Consider the following 27,134-nt stretch of genomic DNA (forward strand, 5'->3'; position numbering starts at 1 on the left):
TCAGATATAGCAGTCATAGCAGCTTTTTATCTCAATGTCCCACAGTAAACGACTGACCTACAGTGCTTTTTACTGCATCTTTCTCCATTTCAAAATAATACAGCTAACAGCAGTTATGATCACCCTATTCAAAGAGGCTCACTTTATAAATGTGATAATGGTGAATGAAGTAATAATTTCCTCAGAGTTTTGTACTTGTGATCCAAAGGTTGTACACAAACTTCAGGCAAGGACGAAATACTCACTCCATTAAACTTAGTCCATTGAGCCTTTCTCAGTCCCAACAGGTGAGGACTCAGACAACAAGCAGCAAGACCAGAAAATGCTCTTCTTGGCTGAGAGAAACATTTTCTGTGGCTGAAAGAAGCATTTTTTGGTCTCACCACTAAGTGCCTATGTAGAGATTGGTGGCTGGGTTACTGCATCACAAACATGACGGATATCCCGTCCACCAAGGCTGGACTGGCGGTAGCGGGCATTGAGCATTTGCCTCGGAGCCTGGAAGAGAGGGGGCTGGTGTGGAGTGGTGGGGCCGGTTTTGTTTTGCAGCAATGCTGCAATATCGGCCCCTAGTAACAAAAGCAGAAGTGCTGGGGGTCGGTTTTGTTACACAGAAGTACTTCACGCTTGCTCCCCTGGGGGGAGGGTGGTCCGACAAAATTGACAGGGCTGCTTTGGGTTCCCAGTCTGGCCCTGCCGCCCGCCATATTACAAGTTCATTATACCCAATGGCACTTGAAATACATCGGACGGGATACCCATCATTTTTGTGACAGAGTAACATGGACACCAAATCTAAATCAGGCCGTAAGTGTCATGGTATTGAATATCACCCATGCATAACAACATATAGATACCACACTTCATTACCAGGTACAGGTGGACTCCTTCACGAGCTTCTCCTTTATGAAATATAGCCCACCAGTCTGGTAATTTTCACCAGCGCCGGAGTTTGGAATAAGAGACAACCTAGAGATTGTGAGTAACAGTTTTAACATAAAGGTAACCTCAAAAGTGTTTGAGGGTGGAAAGCGATCACGTTCTTTTTGTTTTGATATTGGTCCTTTTTAAACATGCTACTGTTGTACCTAGGATCAGGGAGAAGTCTGTTTAAGGTTACCAGAAGAGAATAGCACTTAAATAGAACTTATTCTATCAGGAAAAGTGCTCTTATGTCTTTTTCGCTGAAACTCTTTCAGGTCTAGACTATATCATTTTTAATGACATAATTGCCACATTGATAGGATTTAATTGGGTTTGTCACTAGCATTCAATAACAGACAAACATACAACCCTAAAGTCAAATCTATGGTTTGATAGGGAATCTAGTATACAGAATAACGAATCTCCAGGGCTGTTCAAAGGTTTAATCAGAAAAAAGAATTGAAATAATTAGATGCCATTAAATAACTTTTACAATTAAGAACCACAAGGAATTCTAGAAAACGATAAAAATTGGATGGCATTAATGCAAGCATCTGATCAAAAAAATCATATCTCTCTGGAAGGATCCTACAACACGTCTCTAACATTTGTAGGTTAATAGGTTCACATTTGGAAGCTTCATTTTTTATGTACTCATCCATTTCAATTGTCTGAATTCGTAAAAGCAAAAGTGGGCTAACCCTATGAAAAGATCACACACAAAAATAGAAATTCTTGCTGATTCCTTCTAAACTATAAATGTATTGTTTTGCGACCTTACTTCCTGGAAATATTTTATATCTTAAGGAGAGGAATACAGCTCAAACATCGTGGTTAAGAACAGACAAATATACTGATGGTTGAGAAAGGTGATGGGTAAGTGGAGTCCTGGATAGCAGATAACAATATCCTTTCTCCAAGGAAACTTCCACAGGGACTGTCAATCAAGCGTTTAGACTAGGCTTTGCTCCATTCAAATGTAACAGTCAGAGTAAATACCCTTTCATGTTGACTTTGAAACAGCAAAAGGATGAACGGTTTACTCTAACAAGTTAGGAGTGCAGCCTGTAAGCTGCAGCTAATACTATATATTGGGTTGCTTGAAGAACAAGTTACTTACCTTTTGTAGATATATAGTAACATGTTCTTCTGATAGAGACTTCTAACTGCAGATTCCTCATCTTGTAAATACATACCAAAGCAGTACCCTCATAGCTGGTGGGTCTGTGGAATGACTCAAACCAGGAAATCCTGCAGGACAGATTTGGTGAGGTACTCATCCCGTTGGACCTGGTTGCCCAGGCAGTAGTGCTTTGTGAACATGTGGAGGGAAGGCCCACATAACTGCCTAGTAAATGTCTGTGACTAGTACACCATGTGCCAGTGCAGTGGTAGCAGCCTTTTCTTTGGTGGAGTGTGCAGGTAAGCCTTCTGGGGGCTGCTTCCTAGATCTTTATGAATAGGCCAATCCATCACAAGATGGTCCTCTTCTGTACCCTTTTTTCGTAGAGAACCCAATAAAAGCTGGTCATCTTGCCGGTATTCTCTGGTTCGATTGATGCAAAAACTGACAGCCTTCTTAGGGTCAAGCCAGTGAATCAGTTATTCCTCCTTATAGGAATACAGTGGAGCATAGAATTTCGGCAGAGTAATGGATTTCCCTATGTGGAAGGTGTTATCACCTTCGGCAGAAAAGCTGCTTTTGTCCAGAGGACTAGCTTTTCCGGAAAGGACAAAGTGTAGGTTGCGGTACACACAATGCCTGGAGTTTACACCCTAGCCTAGCAGATGTGATTGTGACAACGAATACCCTCTTGATGGTTAAGAGGCGTGAGGGAAAACTGTGTATAGGTCCAAATGGTTCGCACATTAGATAAGTGAAGACCAAAATAAGGTCCTATTGTGGTGTTACAAAGGTGTTGGTGGGAGCATGTGGGTCAGTTCCTAAAAAAATGTATCACAACAGGTGACTTAAAGAGGGAAGGCTGATCCGGTAACCATAAGAAGTCCGTCAGAGCTGTCAAATAACTTTTAACGGTGGCTACAGCCAGACCTGCAAGGACCAATGAAAGACAAAACAAAAGGATGCCTGACAAACTTGCCTGCAAGGGTTGAACATGACGAGTGAAACCCCAAGCAAAAAACTCCTTCCAGGGCCCTGAATTTACTGACTTAGTGAAAGACTGCATGGGTGCCAGAATGACCCCAACTACTTCGGGAGGATGAGCACAAGCCATCATCATGCTAGTGTGCAGTACCTGGCCGTGCTGTTGTGACAGAATGGCCAGAAGTTCTTGGTACTGATGAGCGGGTATTACAAAATTTTGTATACCTCCCCCATTCTGCATGAAAATATTAATTGAATAATGTATTAATTATAATATTATTAAAATGAGTTTGCATGTATATTAAAACAACATTACTAATAACCAAATTACATGTGGGATTACATATTGCTTGGCTAAATAACCTTTATGACTAAAATATGTATGCATACTAACAGTAGTATATGTAGTAAATAGAATACTGCATGATATATGTTGCTTTGTGATGTCTTTGTAATGTTGCTCGAGAAGAGGATCAAAAGGGTGAATATAAATGCTTTAAATGTTGCTATACGCTAGATAAATACAAGCACATAGAGGGATTAGTAAGGGATTAACATTAGATGTATTATTTCTATGCATTAATTACTCTTTTGTGTTTGTTTAGCTTAAGTTGGCATTTGGGCCTAAATTCCAAAATGGCCGCAGACGCAACTCGACGAAGTGGCCACTGTCCCACGAGGCATGGAGTGAAGTGCGCAGAAGCGACAAAGTCTTCCAGACCTCCTCGTGAACCCTGATCTCTGTGTTCCAAAAACAAGGACACTGTGGGATGATGGCCAAGACGAAAGACAATAGACTTTCACAGTAAACCAGAATGGACCGACATTAAATGAACTTGTGACATCACCCCTTGAACTGTACCAAAATCCTAGAAAGATTCCATCGGACGATCTCAACCAACCAATCACGACTGTATTAACATAACAAAATGTATCTTCTTGCTTTGATTTTATTATAAAAATACACAGTAGAATAGAGAGGGTATGTAGTTCTTCTCGATGACGACGACAGTGACGCTACGCGAACCCTATTACTTAGGGTGACTGCTGCGTTTCCGTGAATCCTAGATGGTCCGGACGCTGCCCAATTATCTGATGACTGCGAACTTTTCCTAAATTCTATGGGCACTGACAGATGCTTGCACGTCTGTGATCTTTACTGATCCTCTGAGACTGTAGCGTGCTGAGCAAAGAACTTTGAACTTTTAGATAAACGACGACAGATTTAAGGATGCAGACCCTATGACTTAGAGGACTTCAAATAGCCAGATTAGGTAAATATGATGTTCTGCGCTATATTCGAAATTTGATTTTCCAAATGCGAATCTAACCCTTTATGAAATTTAGATAAACAGATATTGATTAACAAGAATGAGGTTGTGGTTTATTGAGAAAGGTAAGATCTAAATCTTGAATGTGTTTTAGCTGTTTCTAAATCACCATCAACCAATCCAGCTATTTGGTCCATTAACCACGTGGGAGGAGTACCTTGATGTTTAGGATTGTGATCTGTAGGTGGAAGGGGTATTGATGCATATTTTGTAAATTAACTTTTCTTTATAGGTTATAAGGTGTTCTCCCACATGTCGAGCGCTCGAACCGCTCATCCCTCCAACTGCGTGCAGACCGGTGAATGGTTAGTGTGAGTGTTGGTGTTATGGGCCCCACCAATGACTGCATGTGTGAATGAGTTAGTGTGACGTCGGGTCTGTGACGCAGGGGAGGATACCGGTACGGGTTTTGCTTTCCCCCGTTACCAGGGTTTTTGCGCTCCCTCAGTAGCACATTCGCCTTGCCCATTCTGGAGCCACAAAAATGACTTTGGCCTGGCCTTTCTTGATCCTTTTCAGCAATCTGGGAAGGAGAGGGAGGGGCTGAAAGGCATGCTGGCCTCCCAATCTCCAATGCAGACACTGTGCTGGTTCGTTGGTAGTGAATAGGTTGAACCAGAACACACCCAGTTGGTCAAAGATGTCCTGTGCAACCCCTGAGTATAACTGCCATTCGTGATCCACTTGGCACCGCCGGCTGACTTCATCTGCACAGGCGTTTAAAGATCCTGCCAGTGTCAGAGGATGTTTAAAGTCCATCGAATTCATGCAAATCATCAGAAATGTTCCCCTCCTCATACCAAACACTGCTATCATCATCATGTGGGTCTTATTTGTGGAACTCTGGGTTGGTATGACGTGGGGCTGCAGCTTCGGAATCCAAAAAAGGATCGGATCGAAATCTGGCATTGATGACATTTGAATCAGCATCAGGGTTGGCATCTGTGCCATCAGTCTTGACAGAAAAGACAGTGTCGGACATTGCGCCGCGATGGGAGCCGGCGGCTCCCAGCTCAGATATGGGACTGACCCCTGATGGAGTGGTGTGGTTGGCAACTGGGATAGATCTGCTGATGGTTTTCCAACACAATACAGAAAGGAGTGGCTTTAACAGGTATCATAGAGATATAGCAATACAGTTTTCCTATCCTGACTCTAAACTAGTAGTCAAACTACCCCAATCCAAGGGACAGGGCAACGTAACATTACTAAGTGGAGCGAAGAGTATACCCCAATTACAACACAAAAACGCATGAGGCTCAACCATATTTGGAGCATGCAAGGATGTCTCGAAGGCAGGACCCCCACTTGTACCCGCTCTCTTATAAGCTGATGATGAAGTCCTAACATCTAGGACTGCAGTGGGACTGCTGCAGCTGGTAAATTCCTGTGTAGCTTTTATGAGTTTGTTGGATTTGAGTACTAACTTTTTCAAATCCCATGGCATGGTTGTGGGCTCTAAAAATAAATATCATTAAAAATGTTTTGGAAGTAGTACAGAAACATCTAAGGTATCCACTTTCTCATACCTGGGGTCCTTTTTGATGAGTGAGCGTGTGGGTCCCCCAAAGGAAGGCTAAAAGGAATACATATTCTAGAGCTGCAGTTCCGATCTCTGATTTCGCAAAAAGACTCGGGGTGAAACCTGTTCAGACTCTTATTAATGTCTATCTAGTGAAGTGTATTTCAATTGCCAGCTATGGGAGCAAAATTTGGGGGTACAAGGATATGAGGGGATTACAGATTGTGGAAAATAAATTCCTTAGATAGCTTTTAGTGGTTCCACAGTCAGTAGCTTCATATATAGTGCATTAGCAGCTGGGAATGGGGTACATTTCGGACCTATTAGCACCCACTCCTTTGTTGAGATGGTTGAGGATATGGAGTAACCCAGATTTAGATCTTAATCAAGCAGTGATAAATGATTGCTTGGTATTAGAAAGGGTGCCACACATCCCGTGGCTCAAATATGTTAAGGACGCAATGGGTGAATTGGGAAGTCCGGAGCTATTTGAGAATCCGAAGGGCATCACATCTGGATCTGGATGAAAAACCATTTCCTCTCACTCATGTAGGCAGAAGGAGAGGTGAAGGAACCTATTAAACCTACTGCATGGCCTATATCTTATTAAAAACGTGCCCATCACTGGAGCTTTATTTTTTCACGGTTAGAATACCTCATCATCGTTTCCTGCTGACAAGGTTTAGATTAAACCTTTTACAATGGTTATTGGCGGGACCGCAGGAGAGATCTAAGGAGAACGAGATGGACCCTTGTTCCTGGAATAATTTTTCTCCATAAGACACTATGCATTTAATTCTGTTTTGTGATCATTATCGTGCTTTAGCTTGAAGGGCAATGCTTCCAGTATGTAATACCAGCCTTGCATATCTACAAATGCTATCGAGTCCTTTAATATATTTCAATGTTGCGAGTTTGCTGGCAGGAGCACTCAGAATTAAGAAGATTAAGTTAATTAATTCTTGGATGTTATTTTCATATGATATGTATTTGTATTAAATGTATTTTATGCGGCCTGTGTTTGTAAAATGTGATTTTAGGGAAATTCAACTTGAGGTGCTGTATACAGAAAAATATGTGTATGAGGTTCAGATATGATAAGTAAAAGTGAATGTGATGATGAGGAGGTTGGAAACTACAACTGGAGAAGGACTATAAAGCATACTTTGCAGTTGGATTTCCACATTATACAAACATTAGTTTGCCTAGCATAACATGATTGTTGCAATCTAATTGCAAAAGCAGTAGTAGTACCTAGGTCTCCAGGTTCTAACATTAGGAACTTATCCAAATGTCGTATTTGAGCTTTCAAATAGTACAATGTTTGGACTTTTCACAGCCTCCTGGCCCTGCTAAATGACTAAGGTGAATACTGTAGTCTTCTGGTATACGGTCATCCTAAATATGATGCTCCAATAAGAGACAGAAGAGATACACCACCACTAGTTAGTTTGCTTGCCTACTGTGCAAGAGTGTTTCAGTCCATGTGCTCCCCATCTCTGTGCTGTCGGATACATTTGTTGTCCAACTGATCCTGTCATCCTGTTTAAATAGCCATGCTATCTTGTTCTCAGACTTAACATGCTTCAGACCCCCACACACTGCTTTACTAGGTGAGGAGCATTACAATGGGACATTCCCGCTTGGGCTGGGGGATAAAGGCTTAACCCATGCACCCTTCAATCAATGTATGTGTGTGTGAGTGTGTGGCACATGCACACTATGACCTTGATTACAAGTTTGGTGGTAAAACCCACCAAACTTGCACATAGGGTAAATACCGATACGATTCAGTCAATACCACGTGCTGAATAAAACACAGAATATGAGGTTTTACCTTGCACCACAGAATCATTATTTATCGTGTGCTAAATACCAAATTTTAGTTATTTAGCGCATGTGGTAACTACCGCACCTGAATATTAGCACATGCACAAAACATCAGAAAGTGCCCTTTTTCAGGCATTAGGAGTTCCTCGAGTGAGGAAATTAACCCCTAGAGAATGGAAACAGCCAGAGCAACACATAAAAGAACCTTAGTGTTAGAAGGTGGTTCTGACACTATGGGCCGGCCGGATTTTTCACTTTTTGAGCACCTAATTGTTGAGCTTTTACTGTGAGGGAGCCTCATAAGTTGGAACTCACCCACAGTGCACTCACAATGAAAGAGACTGCATGGGGATTTTACTGGTGTCCCCCTGGCTTGACCAGGCTGCTGTGCAGCCGCAGGGGGAAGGGGCACCGGGCTAGCTACATGCAGACACATGTGTACATGCGTGTGCACACGTGTGCAGGCTGCGCAGAGGAGATTCCTGGCATGCGCAGCCCCAGAGCAGATACCAAGTGAATGGTGTGGCAGGACTTATGCAGAATCGGGTGGTGACATGGAATAGGCTCTATACACTGGGAAGAAACATGCCAGGGAAAGTCAGTGTGCTTTACAGTGGTTATTCCATTATTCTCTTATGGGGATAGGGAGCACATGGGCTAGTTTTACTTTCCTAGGGCCTACAAATTCCAGTCATGCACCAAAGTCCACTGTAACCTATATGAGAAGAAGTATTCGGCAGAATCCCAAGTCATATTTGTAATGCTTTTGGGTCATCCAGAAATGTTATATTTCTCTGAGTCAGCTCATAACCAGGGCCTGGCTGGGGGCTCACCCAACCAGGCTGAATTAATGACCTTCCTCTCCAAGCCATGACCTCAGAGGCCCAGCCCAGCACACCAAGCATTCCAAGAGCGAGGGCCTCCACTCCAAGCAGAGAAGATGGGTGGAGCTACAGGTTCATCCATCAGTAGCTGACACCTGGTGTCAGGCACCAGGCCGCTCTGGAGGGAAGGCAGCCTGGGGAGGAAGGGGCTCTCAGAGACCATGTGGCAGGAGACCCGGAACGATGCCATCTTGAACAAACCCAGAGGCCTGGGCAGGAAGGAGGGAACAGGGGCAGAGAAGTGATGTGTTGCTGTGTGATAGGGCAAACAGAGACTTCCTGCCAGCGCCCTCCCCAACTTCTTAAAAGAACTTACACTGGTAGAGAAGCTCTCTCTGGGGTGTGGTCTGCTGAGGCAGAAGATTATTAAAGAGAGGTAAACCGAGCAAAGCAGTTCTTGTATCAGAGGTCAAGTAAAAAACAAATGTCCGTTCTATGTTCGTTTCTTCTTTAATTCAGTCTTGTCTCATGTGTTTCTTGTTCTTGTACATATAGTTCAAGCTAGTGCATTCAAGCCAAGCCAACACGTGTTTCGTCCATACGGCTATCGGCCCAGAACTTCATCAGGGCTACTTGACAAAGTCAATATCAAGGAAAAAGACAAAAAACTGTCTTCTGTACCCTTGAAAGTAGTGTAGATAGGTTCCTTTATACGATATTATAAGATTCCAAAATTTAGACTTCTTCAGTATATGAAATGTAACAGCCAAATATCCTTGTGCTGCATAACTGAAGTCCGCAATCAGGACCCCTAACTCAAAAATCGGCGTGTATCCGTATAAAGGCACTAAAACATGGCAGCTAGTGGCAGTTCTCCACCTCAGCTCTATCTCCAGTTGTTGGAAGAAAAGACTATGACCATCCTCAACATGTCTTGAGTGACGACATGAAAGAAGTGCTTGATTTGCAGCACGGAAAAGAGTGAGAGAGTGCAGGGTTTACATTAGTCAGCTGCTCTGAGTCATTTTGCAGGTCCCCTATGAGATTTTTTTGTTTAACAGCTGAAACATCAACTTGCTTCCTATTCTCGCCAACATTCTGTCTAATCGTGGAGGATCTCAAGCAGTGGTTCTTAACCTGTGGTCCAAGGACCCTGGGGGTCCACCAGCATTACTCAGGAGATTATACAAATAAAGAAGCAACATTGAAAATGTGAAAACTTTCTATATTTGATTGTGAATTTAACTTAATATTTCAATGTTTGAGCATTTGTTTGATGTATACTTGTTTTTATATTTGTGTGTATTGTTTTGATGTTCAAATCATTCAAATTGTTTAGACCAGGGGTCCCCACCTTTCAGTAATGAATCAGAGGGGGGTCCCCAGTTTGCAGTAATGATTTAGTGGGGGTCCACAGAAGTCACAATATAAGAACCGCTGGTCTAGAGAGAAAAAGTAGAGGGATCCACTGAGATTGTCTGCATTAGAGGCCACTCCTGATGCCTGCTGTTGCTGTATTACTAGAATTGAAAGTGTTTTAGAAGTTAAGTGGGAAAGCTCGCCGGGGGCCACACTGGAACTTGTAGGCATAGATTATGTTACAGTCATTCAGGATTTCAGGATGCCAGCCATTTGTTTTATAGTCATAGATTATAATTAGGGCTCCGGGTTTTATGGTATTTATTTTTTGCACATTCGCGTCTTTATTTATCCATATTTAGTTTTTGCTAATTTTATCTGTATTTATCCATATTTATTTTGGGTTTTTAGGAAAAATGAAGCTGAAATTAGTATATTTTCACATTTATTTAACTGGAAATGTGTACTTATGCTTGAATGCCTGCTAGGTTTCAATGCTGTAAACACCTGCAGAAGATAAATCAATGCACTAATAAGGATATACGCAAATTTCAGTATCAACCTTGTGCATATCTACTGCAGTTGAAGATTCTTTACTAAAAGTCCTTTCTGTTTTTTAGCCGCCTTACCTATCAATCCACACAGCTATTGGCCTGGCAGTCATGGTAGACAGCATTTAGAATTACTCAAAAAGCAACCCAATTTCCATTTCTATCCACATTTAAAAATAAAGACAGACAAGAAAATAAATGTTTGCTCTCTGTACTCATCTGTAAAAATCAGGAAAAAATGGAAAACACGAAGCCTTAATTATAATGCTTGCAGAGCCAGTCAGAGTGAGTGACAGTGGATTATTTTGGGGTTGATTGAGGCTGTCTAAAGGATTTTTATTTTTGTCTTGGGTATTCCTCCATCCCATGTACATGTCCCAAGCCTAAAGGTTCAAGAATGTGCAGTCACCCTTCAATCTGACAAAATCATTGAACTCTCAGAAATGCTTTCAGCTCTGTTTTTAGTAAACAAGGAGACAGCGTAGGCATTCCCAGGACACTTACCAGTTACTTTCCTGTCAGTCTTAACATTCTATACATCCATTTTACGGGATCAGAATATATTCTGGAGCATATAATAAGGTGTTCATGCATTGCAATGCAGCAAGCCACTGCGCTGTGTGAATGGGAAAGGGTAGGAATGCTCCGTATTTACCATCACACAGTGCATTCCTGTCCTTTTCTTGCACTGGTGCACTTTTGGCTGCCTAGCGCCAACACAGGCGCCCATGCACCATTATGCAAGGAGGCCTGCGTAGTAAGCAGGATTGTTTTTGTGCAGGAGAGGCCCCCTTCCTGCACAAAAACAATTCTGAGAGGCATTTTCCTATTTCTAAGTGTGCTGCAGAATACAGCACACTTAGAAAGAGGAAGAAATAATGAGAAATAAAGATATTTCTCCTTGTTACGCCTTCCCTGAGAGGAGTAGCATTCTGACCATTTCCAGGGCTACCACTAGTGGTAAATCTAGGAATGTGCCAAAATCCATGGATCGAAGCATGGAACGCCTCCCTGGTGCAGAGTAATGCAAGGCAACCTTGATAAATCTGACTTTAGTGTTGCATTGCCCTTGCACCCCCTTGTATGGCGCAAGGGCGATGCAACATTATGATAAATATGGGCCTCTATGTGGATGCTGGAAAGTTAATGCGAATGGCACTTACCCTGCCTCCACCACTGCTTAGTAGAGGCTTATTTTAAATAAAATTGGTTGACAGGAAAAAACATATGTTCTTACTTTTTCCTCTAACATTAAAGTCAGCATAATATCCTTCAATCCGTTGGATTGACTATTGGGCCCCTAAATCCATAATGTATTGAATGATGAGACAGGCATCTTGAACAACATGTTTTGCTAGATGGTGATGAGAATTGTACTGGATGCAACTGGTGTCGCTCCTATAGGGCTACCTTGAGCCTCCATTGCTTCTATGATTTGATATGTTTGCTGTATATTATACTTCATCACCCTCATGACGGATCACCAACTGATCTTTTGTCCAGGAAAGAGTAAAAAGGAAACCTAACCAATAAATAACCGAAAGAGAAAGCCTCCCAAAATGAAATGACAATAAAGGGGGACAGCACTCATTTTTCGACCATGATGTAATTATAAATAAGACTCTCCAACATAAAAGCTGGAAAAAACGTCATTTTAATGGGCAATGAAAGAATTTGGTCACTTGTGTGGTGCACGCCATATATTGCATTGCCTATTGGTCGTATTTTAAATGGCGTTATTGTCACGCAACAAAATTGATTTATTTTTTGTCCTAGGAAGCCAGTTGCATGAATTGACTGTTCCCTGGATTCCGATTTGGGACCTCAACCATCAGCTCTAACTCTGTTGAAGGCACTCAAACTAGTGAGATATCGTACCAACCATTCAGCTGTAAGAGCTGGGTTTAAATCCATCCAGGGCAGCACAGGATGGTGAGCCTTGAGATGGGCAGTCACAGCTCCACAGAGGAAGACAGGTAGAAGACAGTGCAGCAATAAAACCTAAGCCCTCATTAAAAGTAATCTTGTAATCCTCCCAAAAAACACTGCTCCCCAGAATCACAGATTACAAAAATGTCCATCAGCAAGGATGGTGATGAGTCTCAGAATGCAACACTGGGTCTGAGCCTCAGAAGACCAACCAACAGGCATGGCCGGACAGGTCTTTTATTCCACCAGGCATTTTACCTGTGGGCTGGGGCCCTTGAAGGCTGTTTCTAAAAGCCCAGAGCCACTCCTCAAGCCTCTGCCACTTTCCACAGCTCATCGAGGTTAACTGCAGGAGGCAAAGAAAGGCTTAAAGAAAGAGAGGGAGAGAAGAAAAGCGAGAGAGAGAGGGAGAGCGAGATAGAGATAGATAGAGAGAGTGAGAGAGAGAAGTCATGGATGGAAAGAGTGCAATAGCGCCATAATAGGGAGAGAGGAGGCCTGGCTTGAGCATTTTTACCAGGGCTGCTTTTGGTTACCCAGTCTAGTCTTCCAGCAGAGTGCTGGGTGTAAAGATGAAGACTGAGAAAATAACCATGTAGTAGTGGAATAGCTCTCAGCAGTGCAGCAGGTGCAGTTGTAAAGGGGCCCACTGGCGTGGGGAGCCCTCTGCATCCAAATTGTCAGTATAAGTTACAAGTTAACTAGTGATATGAGGCCTATTTACCTTACTTGCAGTAGGACTCACAGCCCTCTTGCTACACCAGTCCTATACACTATCCCAGAAGTGCCTGAGGCAGCAGAAAAGAACAGAGTATGCAGTTGAAGGTTAGTATAAAAATCAACACATTTAAATGTCACTACATTTTCCAATCAGTGGTTTAAGAAATCTACAAGAATAAAGTAGTTGTCTCACTACAAATCCAGCATGACAGAACACAATAATTATACAGCTCTAATCCTGCAGCCTCACTCTGTAAACAGATATGGCATATTCTCATATCAGAAATTAGTATGCATCCCTTGCTCTCATATACGCTCTTTATACAGGGTCACTTTTAGGCCTCGGTGGAACGGGCATAATTTCACTCCAGGGAATCATGCAGAGTTACATAAAAACTCAGCGAGATTCCGCTGAGTTACGCCAACGGGTGGAAAATGCATGTTGCGCTGCTCGCGCTGCAATTTTCAACTCCGAACACCTGTATTCTCGACGCACCGCTGCAAAAGATTGAAGAAATGCCACTGCCTGCACCGAAGCATGGTTCCTGCTGAACGCACAAACCACAGCTTTCATCATAGGCCCCTGCATGCCATTGCAGCGTGTCAGAAAATTCACCGCAGTGTGAGTACTAAGCACCGTGTCATTGATGTCCGTGGCACTCGCACTGACTCCCACGCAGCACCTACTTTGCAGCTGAGGAATCGATGCAGTGCCTGCTTTGTGGCAGTGAAATCAACACAAAGCCTGCATCGCCGCTGTTGCATCAACGCAGCACGTCTAGATTTCCGACACATCATCCCTGGTCATCGATTCTTCATCCACACTGCTGCAAGGAACCGAGCCCACGTGCCCGTAAACCGACACATCTCCTCCTCAGCCAGTAAGGAACCGATGCATCACCTCACCTGCCAGTAAGAAACCAAGCATCACCACCTCTGCCTAGCAGTAAGGAGCCAACGCATCACCTCCCCTGCCAGGAAGAAACTGACACATCACCTCCCCAGTGTAACCAGGAACTGACGCATTGCTTTGCTTTTCTGGTTCCTCACCTCCCGTGCATTAATTTTTGACTCATCTAAGGTACTTTGTGCTAAAACAAATGCATCCATTGATTTCTATGGACTAAACTTGCTTAATCTATATAAAGTGACTTGGGTATGTTGGATTCTTATCATTTTGGTCTTGTTTTATTCAGATAAATATTGCTTATTTTTCTAACCTGGTGTGGACTCCTTTTGTAATGTTTTCACAGTGTTACTGGTTGTGTGTGTGATTACAAATACTTTTCACATTGCCTTTGAGATAAGCCTTACTGCTTGTGCCAAACTACTAAGGGGGTGAGCAGGGGCTATCTTTGCTGTGTGACTCCATTATCGTGACTAGAGTGAGGGTCCCTACTTGGTCAGGGCGCAAACCACTGCCAACAAGAGACCCCATTTCTAACACTGACAGACATTGTTACCCTCAAACATATATGAACTTGTGTAGCAGAGTTCAGTCATCTAGGAGTTGGTCGTAGATCATACCAAAAACAGGTATTACGACATCAGTATTGCTCAAAGGGATCTTTAATGAAGATAATTTCAAAAGAAGAAAAGGCTCCAGGTGGCATAAGGCTGGGCCACAGTTAGCGGCCCATTTAATTATATATAATTAATACATAGGGGCAGAGCCCACCCATCTGACACCGATTTCGACAGACATTTCCTCTCTTGTAGGAAATCAATTAGTTTAACCTGTGAGACAACATACCATTTGGTAATTTATAAAGAGAATTGCCCATCCCAGTGTTTTATAAGCAGCTTCATTGCGCAAATCTTTAATGTTTAGGAGTGAAAAATATAAAACATCTCAGCTTGGCAAAGATCAATTTAGAAGTACACTTTTCAAAACTATCTAATGGGGCTGAAAATGTAATTAACAATTCTAGCTGTGAAACAAATTTGGCATAGCTTTGAATCTTCTGCTCTCTGATACACAAATGCAAATTTAAAATGTGTGGAGGGTGAATGAACATGAGCAGTAATACAAGGCGGAATGTATTCAGTTGGGAAATCAGCTAGGCCTGGGCAAAATTTCCGTTCCGTTTGCGGAATTTGCGATAATTTGGCATTTCCGCGTTCCGCGGAGAGCGCGGAAATGTCAAAATTTCCGCATTCCGCAGCTTTGCGATAATTTGGTTCTTGCTCGCGCTGTAAAATAATACATTCTCGCGCGCGCGCGATCCCCTTACCTGAATCCCCGCGTTCTCCGACAAGTTTTCCCGATCCGGTCGCGTTCTCCATGAGATGTTGTATTGTTTTAGCCATTTGCGCTGTCTCGCGACAGTTCGCGTCCGCAGTGACGTCATGCGTCGCGCGATCACGTCTTTTTTCTCGCGATCATGCACCACGAGACAACTGAAAACAAGATGGCCGCGCCCGCAAGCAACCACATGGGTAAATTGGCGACCCGCAACCATGCAGAAAATCTCGCGAACATGCCGGAAAAAAACTTCCGCATCTTCGTGATATTTCCGCTTGTTTGCGGAGATTTTTAACATTTTCGCGATAATTTGCGAAAGTCGCTTTCGCAAATTCCGCCCACCCCTAAAATCAGCACAAGTGGTATTTTATAACATTTGTAACATAAAGCTAAACGTTAGCTTTATATGAGCTGTGAAGTCAGTCCCTTCATGGGCCTCATTTATGAGAAGTGACGCATCTCTGCGTGAAAGCAGTGATGTGTCACTTCTCAGTGCGCCCTCCTTGCGACATGATATTTACAGTATGACGCATCATGTCGCAAGGAGTTACAGATACGTCAGTATTTCTGACGTATCTGTAGGCGCAAAAGTGACGCAAAAGTGAGGCATTGCTGGAGTGTGTCACAAAAGTGACGCAACTCCAGCAATGTGTCCTTTCACATGGGGCATTCTTGTGAGAGGGCATGCGTCAGTCATACGCCTGCTGTGAGGCTGGCGTAAGATATTGACGCATTTGCACCCTAGAAGTGGCGCAGTGAAATCTCGTAGATTTCACTGCGTCACTTCTACGATGCATACTTACTTGAGAACGTCCACCCTGCATACATTATACCTGACGCAGGTATAATGTAGCGCAGGGGTTTACAAAGCGACCCATCTACCTAGATGCGTCACTTTGTAAATATGGTGCAACAAGGCTAATTTTTTACGCCACTGGTGCGTCACAAAAAGTGACACAAGGGCTCATAAATAAGCCCCCAAGGGGCATATTTACAAGCCCCTTGCGCCATTTTTGCGTCACTTTTCCCATGTTAAAAGTGACGCAAAAGTGGCGCAAGGGGCTTGTAAATCTGCCCCCAAGTTTCTACAGAAGCAGGTTACAAATCCAAGAAAGGCTGTTGTTTTGCAAATTACTCCGCAACCTGAAAAAAAGTGCAAAGGGCCTGATCCTCGGCTGAGGTGAAAAACTGATTCAAATGAAAAATCAATGCTTGATTTTACACGAAGACCACCCAAAGATCTGAGATGCCCAAAATGTGCCACGCTTGCAGTTGCACGATAAAAATACATGTAATTATTTTGTGCGACTAGGTAGCGACTAGGACTGGGTCTCTGAGCGTGGTCTGTTCTACATGAAGACCAAGTAATTAATAAACTAATTAGAATATTGGAGTATATCAACGCCACTGGTGTGCCAGATGTACACGTGATTCCACGCCCTTCTCTACTGCAAAAGTGCTGCTCATTTAAGTGCCTGCCAGTGGCAAAGTGACCTGGAAACCTGCAGCCACAGGGCAGATCCATTAGCTTCTCTGCAGAGCTCAGCCGCAGTGCTGCCAGCGGGAAATGGCATTACGGGAACTGTTGTGCTGCCTTTTGAGCCGCACAGGTCTGGCATAGATTTCGTACATCGATCGCGTGGGAGAGAGAGAGAGAGAGGGAGAGAGAGAGAGGCTCTTCAGACAGCGCCCGAGCACACTGCACACGCAGCTAACACAATCACTGCGGCTGCTCCAGCCTTGATGGAGCGAGAAGGAAATGCACAGGGAGAGGCGCCAGACAAGAGTGAGGAGAGAGAGTGGGTTGAGAGCAGTGCAGGAATTAGAGACAAATTCCTACGGGAACCCATAAATTGGGGGTCCAGGTGCGGCAGAGGAAAGGGGGCGGAGCTTGAAAAGCAGAGATTGACGATTAACTTGCACATGTATTTATCTTTATAAATCTGCTGCAAAGAAATTGGCAACAAGGATAAATGTGACCACAAATCTGTTCTAGCTTACCTAACTGGTCACAAACAGGCTAAATGTTAAACTACACGTTTGAGACACCTGCTGCGGATATCTCTGTGTGCCCAGCAATTTAGAGGGGATTATAATAGTGTAAAATAACTCTGGTGCTCAATTCAGTTCTGGGAGAGGTCTGTGTTTTGTCCAATCACAGTTTTGACTCATAAATGAGCATAGAGCGTTAAGGCGTCTGCTGCAAAGCACATCATGTAACATGCAGATCACAGCTTCGTATTTTATGTAGATAGGTAAGTGCCGGACACAGACACACGCTTTATGCCTAAAAGCACTGGGAGGTACATTCTGAAAACTCTAGCTTTCTGCCTGTTGGGGCATTTTCAGAGGCCCCGGGAGAACATATGTCCAGATTCACAGACTTGGCAGTGGTCTTTGCTCATTGTCAAATTGCCATCTCTTGGAAGTCCTTAGCAGGGCCCCAGACTCTGGATATGGAGATAGAAATTGCTAAAATGGGTGGAATACGAAGGGACGATAATAAAGAGGGAGGCGAAACAAAGCGATAGAGGTCCTGAATTTGCCCAGGCCTAGGATGCCGTATTGCAAGATTGACCCTTGACGAGCAGCTAGGGCGGGCTTCTCGTTGTTACAGACAGAGGTTCAAGAGGAGGACGATGATTAAGTCTCTGCCACCTTGCAGTGCCTGTAACCGAGTCTAGACTCTGCTTTAGTTATTGGCCCTCACTAACACTGACCAGGCAGTTGCATAAGAGGGCGGTACTGAAAGCACCACCTTCACCCTAGCAGACAGGAGTTTGTTTATAAGCACTTGTATACTCTTTCCAGTGAGTTACATGTTTAATTCTTAGAATGTGTTAGTATATATTGATTTTTCTCACTTGTGCCTTAACAAGCTGCTAACTACATGTCCTCCACAGATCTAATGTTATCGACTTACTGTACTATTGTAGGTCAGTCTGTCCCTCCTTACTTTCATCCTATATGGTATATCTGTTTGCATACCCTGTTTGTGAATGCTGTTATGGGGGTACCACTCAAGTTATATGCTGTTGAAAGATATGCTGTTCTGTTTTCAGAAAATCAATAAAGTTGTGTTAAAACAAAAGGTAGATGGGTAAGTGGATTATTGCTTTTGACACTGAGATCATATTATTACTTCCAGTTCATAAGTTGCCGTCTTTCTAATACAGCACAGTGATCTATTTTCGGCATCAAGGAGCTACATAGAAACTGTAAGTCATGGGTTTAGAGCCTTATTGTTTTTTTCACAGTCTTTGATTATTCTAAGATAGCAAAGAATTGCACCTCTGGGAATTAATACAGTCTTGTTAGTATAGACAAACCCAATCACTGAGGTACATTTTAAAACCTGACTTTGTGTTTCTACTGACAGTTCACTCTTAACATATAATTAGGGTTCCCGGTTTTATGGTATTTATTTTTTTGCCATTTCCGTCTGTATTTATCCAGGTTTATTTTTTGCTAATTTTATCTGTATTTATCAATATTTATTTTGGGTTTTTTGGAAACATTAAGCTGAAATTAGTATATTTCCACATTTATTTAACCGATAAATATGCACTTATGCTTGAATGTCTCAAGCATAAGTGTCTGAAGTTTTCAGTGCTGTGAACACCCGCAGTAGATAAACCAGTGCACTTATATACAGGCACAGAAGACGTTGGTGAGAAGAGAAAGATTGAGAGACATACAGAAAGGCAACATGGGCAGAGAGTTAAAAGAAGGCAGATAGGGAAGTGAGGGTGGTAAGGATAGGCAGAGCACATGAACAAAGAAAGGAGTGGGACAAGAAAGAAGAGACTGGTTAGAGAAGAAAGGAGAGAAGAGAAATATGGAGAGGATGGGCCACAAAGGAAGCAGAGGGAGTGAAAATAGAAAGACGAAATAAGAGAGTTAAGGGATGAAGAAAAGGCATAAAGAGAGAGAGAGAGTCAGAAGGGTGAAAGAGAGAGTATGAAAGACGAGAGGAGGGCAGGACAAGAGTAAGACGTGTGAGAGACAAAGACAGAAAGAAATAAGAGAGAAAATATTGAGAAACGAGATGGGAGTCCAGGGAGAGAAAAGTGCAAGAGTCAGAGAAAGACAGAAGCAAAGACAGAAGAAGAACTTGGTCAGATGAAGATGACAGAATAATAGACGTTCAGAGAAATAACAGGTTGATACAGAAAAGAGGAAAGAAATGTGGAAAAGGATGTGATATACGAGTGGGACAAAAAAGGAGTAAAGAAGAAGTGGAATATTGAGAATAAGTACAAAAAAGATGAGCCAGGTGCGGAGGTGGCAAAAAAAGAGATTCTTTAGGGCTGAAGAAAAAAATGGTCACAACAAAGTGTTAGGGGGAGAAGGATAACAGAGAAGTAGTGAGCAGAGGGGAAGGGGAAATTTAACAGCTGGAGACAGAAACATGCAACGAAAGGGGGAGAAAGAATATAAAGGAAAAAGCAAGAAGAAAGAGAGCAGTGTTGGGAAATATATTAGAGTAATGATAGTAGTACAAGGAAATGGAGAGTATAGCGATCAGTAAGCATAGACATACACAAATAAAGGTAGAGGAAAGAAGAACGAAAAGAGAACAGAAAATGGGGCAGAATAAAGTAGAAATAAGGAAAAACAGAAAGATGAAGAAGGATAAATATGAAAAGAGAACAGCATAATGAAGTACACCAAGACAAATAAGAACACACTGAAATAAAGAGATACTTGGCCACAAACTGAAAAAAACACAAAAGGAGACATTGAAAGAATTGAATAGGGTGCCATTTATAAAGTAACAATGAAACAGAGAAAGAAAGGAATGGAAGGTAAGAGGAGAAAGAAAATAAAGAAGAGGGAATGTGACAGAAAGAAACCAGATACGAATTAGGATTTTAAGAAAAAACAATAAAGGAAGAAAAAGAAAGAACAAGAATAAAAAGAAAAAAGAAAGAATGGCACAGAATAAAGCAATAAAAAGAGGGGAAAGAGAAACGAAAATGAGTGACTATGAAGGAGTGTGAGGGGTGAAACATGAGAGAGAACTTGCAGTGGGATAGAAGAGCTAGCATAACATTCTGAGGATGTGAAGGACCTGAGTTTCCTCGCTGGTAGAGGTCGGTATTATATTCTCAAATTAATCACAAAACGAGGATTATAAATAGGACTGCTGGAATGATGCGATTGTGTGGCTGCAGCATTTTTTGCATAATTATAGATGGGCTGCATTTGCCACATAATCCCTCATCTGCTGCATAATGTACGGATTTTAACAAAAATAATTCTAGCTTAAATGAATAAATGAATGAATATTGTACTTCCAGAGCACACTGCCACTCCCACAGGAGCATCCTGGCGCTAAGCAGTAATGAGTGTGGCTGCATACACTTATTCAGTCTTGGTAAATCTTGGGGGAGTAATGCGCCAGATAATAAGTAAATAGCACAAAGCATCAGGGATGCCAAAGAGCCATGTCTTAAGCTGCAGTTTTAAAATCATTCGAAATCAATGAATCTTAACTCCCTGGGAAGCTGGTTCCAGGCCCTTGTGCTCAAAACTGTGAAGGATTTTCCTCCTCGGGTTCTGTACATGTGGGGTTTGAACAGGTTGGCATGCGAGGACCTTAGAGGACATGTCGTCATGTGATGAGTAACTTTGGAAATTAAATATTTTGTCCCCAGTCCTCTAAAGGCTCTGAAAATGAAATAAAGAGCTTTCAAGGCTGCTGGTGCCGAGGAGCAACAAGGGAGTTTGAGTACCAGTCTGGCCGCATATCCATGTGAAGTTTCTGCAAAGTTTGTTTTGAAGAACCTGCATATAGACTATTACAATAGTGCAATCTAGATGTAATCAAGGCAGACACTACAGTTTTTCTGGCGATAACTGGAGATATTGAAAGCATGTTTTCAAGGCATTTATGAGACTGAAACACATTCCAGTTACTGCCAGAACTTGTGGGCAAAAAGACAGACTGGGGTCAAATTTTACACTTAGGTTCTTCACAACCTCGACTGAAGGAGGTTGTGGTGGGGTATCTCTAGGCCACACCATAGGGGCAGGGTCGAAGGCGTTTGACTTTCCAAAAAGCATTATCTCTGTTTTATCAGTGTTGCACTTGAAATGGTTAGTGTGCATCAACTGGATAACTTCAGTTAAAAAGTTTTTCAAGTTAATCTCAGAACCAATGGAATCTTTATCCAACGACCAAATTAACTGAGCGTTGTCGGCATAAGATGTAGACTCAATGCCAAAAGAGGTGATCAGCAAGATCAAAGGAGTCATATAAATGGTTCAAAAGTTGCTAAACACGCAGGGACACGTGTTCGCATAGATTGACTGGTCACCTTTCTGTTGCTTATTGCTATATTTGGGGGTTAAACTGGTACTAAAGTGGTGTAACCAATGCCCAGAGTTAACAAGTGTAAAAATGACTAAATAATGGCTTGAACCTGCACCTTTTAATCAGTAAGTATGCCCACGCAGAAAAGGGCTCATTATACTTGCCATTCATGGGCCAGTCATGGGCCAGTCATGTGCTTTTGAGGTCCCACAGTAAATTATGGGACCTCTTGATGAACATGGGTGTAGCAATGACAATTATATCGTTCTTAAGGCAACTGTACACAGGGACCACAGCATATGTAAGATATGGAAGAAAGGGGGTGTGCACTAAGTTATTTAATGTGGAAAAAGGAGTGAGGCAGGGTTGTATTCTGCCCTGGTTTTATTCTCTTTATATATTAATATTATTGGGGAATATTTGGCACGTGATTTGCCTCAGGGTGGGTCTCGACCAATGCTAATTCTATAATATATATGCAGATAATGCAGTTTTTACGGCACGGTAAATGCACTACAGTTACTGCTTGATCTCTTTGTATTGTTTATGGAGGACATGGGGCTGAGTGTGAATCAAGGAAAATCTTCCAGCATGGTGATAGAGGTAGCTAAGAAAAAGACAGGTTCACATTTCCTTTAAGGAAATAAGATGGCTAATACCGATGCCTTTTCCTACCTGGGTCTCTTATTTCTTGTCACAATAACTGCAAATCACTGCTGCTGGCAAGTAGTATGTCATTCGAAAGAACAATTGAAGCAGTTTTTAAATTTGTGAAAAAGCTAGACTCAAAAACGTTGAATGTTATATCTTTATTATCTAACTGCAAATGTGTAGCAGGTGCAACTTGTGGGGCATGATTATGGCAAGATCTGAAAAATCTCCAGCACCTAGAAAATAAATGCTTGAGATGGATATTGGCAATCCCCCCCCCCCCCCCAGCTGTGCTCATTTTATATGTCATGAAGAACTAGGCATCCCATACATTGAGGATATGATTCATCTTGCACCTCTACTTTTGTGGCGAGCACTATGGAGTAAGCCAACCACTTCCCTGAATGGATTATTCATCCAGGACTGTTAGGCCTTAGATGAGGTAGATAAAATCCCCTGGCCAAAATACATTAGGAATATGCTAGGGAAAATAGGCTAAAGCAATTGCTTCCTAGATCCAGAAGTAACCGCTGGTGTGAGCAAAAGGGATTTAAAGACAAATTTCCTTGACCTGGTTAGGAGGGAAAGGGAGACTGAAGGATTATAAAAAAGTGAGCATATTGGCCCATGCCTTCTTACTTATTCAGCCAGGCATTCATCCCGATGTTGTAATGGTTACAAATGAAGATAATTGATTTTTAATAAAAAGATTTTGTTGGAATAATGTACTTTGTGTTTTTGCTTTTACCAAACCAGATGGAATGGGATGGTCTCTCCCGCCGTGTCCTTATAATACCTTTTCAAAACAAAGCACTTTACATTTATGTATTTTGTAGTTTTTATTGAAAACCTAGGAGAGAAATGATCATCCCTGTAGTCAAGTATTTACATTTTGTGCAATGTAGAGTAGCACGCGTTTATCTTCAGCAACTGCACACAAGTGATATATGCAATTCTGTAGCTAGTTTTTTTTTTAACAACTTCGGAAAATTAGGAAAGGTGTCTACTAAATAATTTTATAAACGACATATATTTTTGTTTGTTTATTCTCTAAATACCTCAATCATGTATTGTATCTCAGAGTCCTAAGGTAAAGGAAGGTTTTATTACAATTAAAAAAGCTGTTTTAAAGTTTAGGTTTAATAGCATTATTTACATTATTCACATATTATTATATGTGATTTTATGAGATGGATTTTTTATTGCTAATGCGTGTACACTTTTATGCTTTTATTCAAACTGAATATTGTATTGAATTGAAAAGACCCAATAATGAGGTAATACTATCACAAAATGTGCTGCATTACACTGCATAATTGCCCTTTTCTTGTCGCATAATTTACTCAATCATGCCATATAATTTGGCCCTTCTCTGCTGCATACTTCCAGTGGCCCTGTTTAATGAGCTTTGTGAACTACCCTCAGAGAGAGATATTCAGCAGGAGGCATTGTGCGCCACAACATCTACTGAAGTGTTTCTGTCTTCAGCTGCCTAGAGGTCCCTACAGCAGGTGAGATTATCTAAACATCTGCACATTCGGCTTTTATATATATTTCACCTTTTTGATTTCACGCATGATGCTTGAGGTGGACTGGTTACACAGTGCTGGGTGGCCTTCGGTGTTTGCTTTAAATTTAGCCCCTAACACCCCCCCCCCCCCGCCCCCACTTTAATATCTCTTCCACAATTCGAGCTGTGTGTGTATTATAACTGAGCCCCAGTGAGGGTAACAGAAATGCCGCTTTCCAAGCCCCCCCAAGGGGTACTCCAGAAAATGACGATCCTGCTGCAGCCTGAGCAGTTAAACGAAAAGGGAAGCAACCCAAGTTGCCCTTTCCAGCATCGAGAAATCTTTTTGCCCGCCATTCTGGGCAGCGGGACAACAGCCGCCCCTTGTCCCAAGGTCCAAGCCCCCATATCCCAGCTAAGCCCCACAAATAGCCCCGGCAGTACCACCTGGCCGGAGGAGGTTGCTACCCCAGCCTCTGTGGACCTCACTGCCACCTGCCATTGTCTTTTTCTTCTGCTGCAAACCCGCATTCTTCATGCCTCCCTGTCCACAACTGATGCCATGCATCCACCAGACTCTTTTTCGTCCTCTGCCATTCAGGTCTGGTTCTGGGGGCACTCTTGGGTAAGGCCCCACACGGTAGCCTCGTGGCCCAGCTAAGTCCCTTTCACAAGTACAAATACATATAGTGTTCTTCATGATTTACATGGGTCTTCATCCTGGCTTTCTTAGCCTATTTATTTAACATCCCTAATTAACATAAATACCTTGGGCTAATTGAAGCGCCTGGGGACAGGGGAGAAGTTTGGGGATTGTGACTGTTACCATGTAGATGTGAATAGAAGAGGTACCTGTGACATCCTCACTATATCATAAGAGATTGCAAACCCCCAGCACACAGTACTTAACAGACGGAAATTGTCACATGACAGAAACAATATTATCGGATTTTGCCATCACGAGAAAAGTAATTGACAATGCGAATGTAATCAGGACACATGTCTGTTTTTTTTACTTCCATCAGTGACGCTATCCCTAACTCGCAGCACTATATGAAAAATAACATTTCTAAAGCCAAAGGTTTCGACTTTTATGAAGTGAAATGCTTTTTGACCAAGTTTCAGGACACAACACAGATACTGCATGGGCTGAAGGAGCACAAGTTCCCATTATACAAAGAAAAGGCACAGGCAGCAGGGGTGCTAGGCCCAATTACACACACACCTAAGGCACCCATACAACCCCCCCCCCTCCTCGCAGCCCCCAGCCCCTGGTTGTATGGTAGCAGTTCAAGCTTCCTCTGCATATACAAAACTGTTACACAGTCAGCAGCCGTAGTGAGGGTGAGGCTGACAAAAGAGGGTGAGCTGGAGACAGGGAGGAGAGTTAGGATGAGAGAAGGATGAGAATGAGGCAGAAAGTGGCAGGAGGGAGAGCCAGAGAGAGAAGCCTGGGGTGAAGACAGGGAAAGGTGAGGTGGACAGTAATGGAGAGTGAGACAAAAGAGAGGAGTGTGACGTGCAAGGAAGATGGTGAGAAGGTGGAAGAGGAGGGAGAGGCAAGGGAAGAGGAGGATGAGGTGGAGAGAGAGAGAAGAAGGGGAGGCGGGAAGGAAGTAGAGGGGTGGGGCGCAGGGTGAAGCAGAGAATAAGGACAGGGAGCACACAGAGAGGAAGGCGAGGCAGAGACAAGGAGAGATAAAGCACAAAGGTACAAAGCACCGATATATAGAGTTAGAATCTGTAGGAATGATCCTGGCAGTAGGTAGTGTAGGCAGCTCATCCCAAGACGTGGTTTCCAGCGTGCCCAGACTCAACGTTCAGGCACCCGGGAGACTAGAGGATGGGCAGCCCAAGGCATCTCATTGGTCCACCCCTGCTTCTTCACGGCCCTCCCAGATCCTGCAGCTGGGCCTGCTGTCAAGGGCGTGTTTCCCAAAGTGCATGCAAAATGTACAATTTCGCCTGCCCCTAATTTGTATTCACTTTTGATCTAGTTTCGAATGGAGATACAATAGACATCTGATGTTTTTTTAAAGATTTTCTTATTGCTATGTTCTTCATTTATCGTATTTCATATGAAATGCAGACATGAAAAGATCACTTGCCTACGGTGGTATTGATATACATAAAAACTCTCATATGTTCTAATTTAATAGAAGTTAGTCCCATGCTAAGCTCTGAGACTTATAAATCTAACTCATACAACATGGGGTTCACGTGAGGCTAAGTTTTTGTTTTGGCTTGCTTTATTAAAACTCTTTTCTTCTATATCTGCCAGTATCTGTACTATTTTTCTCTCGATTTATGGTCTGTTCAGTGAACAAAGCGAGCAGGTTCAAAGCGCTCTGTGTTGGGACTCAGAGTAAGAGCATGGCTCTGATACATAAAACTAAAAGGGCGACTTTAGAGGCCCTTTGCGCATCTGAAACACGAAGTAGCTCTTCTATTTTTCTTTTCAAGCTGGTCGCAGTGAGATCAGACAGTGCAGAAGTAGAGGAGGCCGACATCTTATGCACCAACATTGTAACCGCATAACGAACGGCACATTGTGTGCCCCCATTTTTTTGCTGATCCCACTGCAATCAGACAACCGAAAAGAAGAACAGTTCTAGTTTTTTAGACGTACCAGAAGCACAAACAGAAGACTCTTTACCACCTCCCCGCGTCATGTTTTATCATCTTCACATTTTCTGCTTCTTTGACAGTTTGCCCATCCATGTACAAGGCCACATGACGAGAAGTCGATATAGTGAATAATCACCGTGGCCTCCAACATACTTAGACAATCTGTCTCCGAGGACCAACATTTACCACCCTTCACTTGGCTTTGATTTATCAGAGGAGTTTCCACGTGGACATAGGAAGTAATTCGTTTTTGGAAGAAGCATGGGGGCATATCAGCAACAACCGGCGATAATTATCGCTAAGCGCACTTAGCGCTAGGATAATTATCGCCAGCTGTCGCTTGTTTTTATCGCGGAGATAGCGCGCTATCAGCGACGCTTATCTCCAGAGCGATAAAAACAATAGAGTTAGCTGCCAAATGTACAACTATTGCTGGGATTCCAGCGATAATTGCACAACGTTTGACGTTTCTGATAGGGCTACACATACTTAGTCATGATATCCACCTTCCATAGGATATCATGGCTAAGTCAGTTTAAAAGCAGGCGTAAGGAAAGTAGCGCTAACCGAGGTTAGCGCTATTTTTCTTATCGCTCTGCAGGTTAGGGTGAGGCTTGATAATAGGAGAAATGTCACTTAGCGACATTTCTCCCGATGTTCTGGGGAGGAACGCCCACTTTGCAT

The 27,134-nt window shown here is 42.7% G+C and overlaps 1 protein-coding gene across 1 annotated transcript in view; it reads right to left on the reverse strand.

Moving 5' to 3' along the window:
• The window catches only part of KIF5A (kinesin family member 5A), an 800,696-nt gene that overhangs the window by 527,490 nt on the left and 246,072 nt on the right, over window positions 1-27,134 (reverse strand). The gene's annotated exons all lie outside the window — the stretch shown is intronic.

The sequence above is a fragment of the Triturus cristatus genome, chromosome 4_1, assembly GCF_964204655.1.
Source record: "Triturus cristatus chromosome 4_1, aTriCri1.1, whole genome shotgun sequence".
In the NCBI taxonomy this organism is placed as follows: Eukaryota; Metazoa; Chordata; class Amphibia; order Caudata; family Salamandridae; genus Triturus; species Triturus cristatus.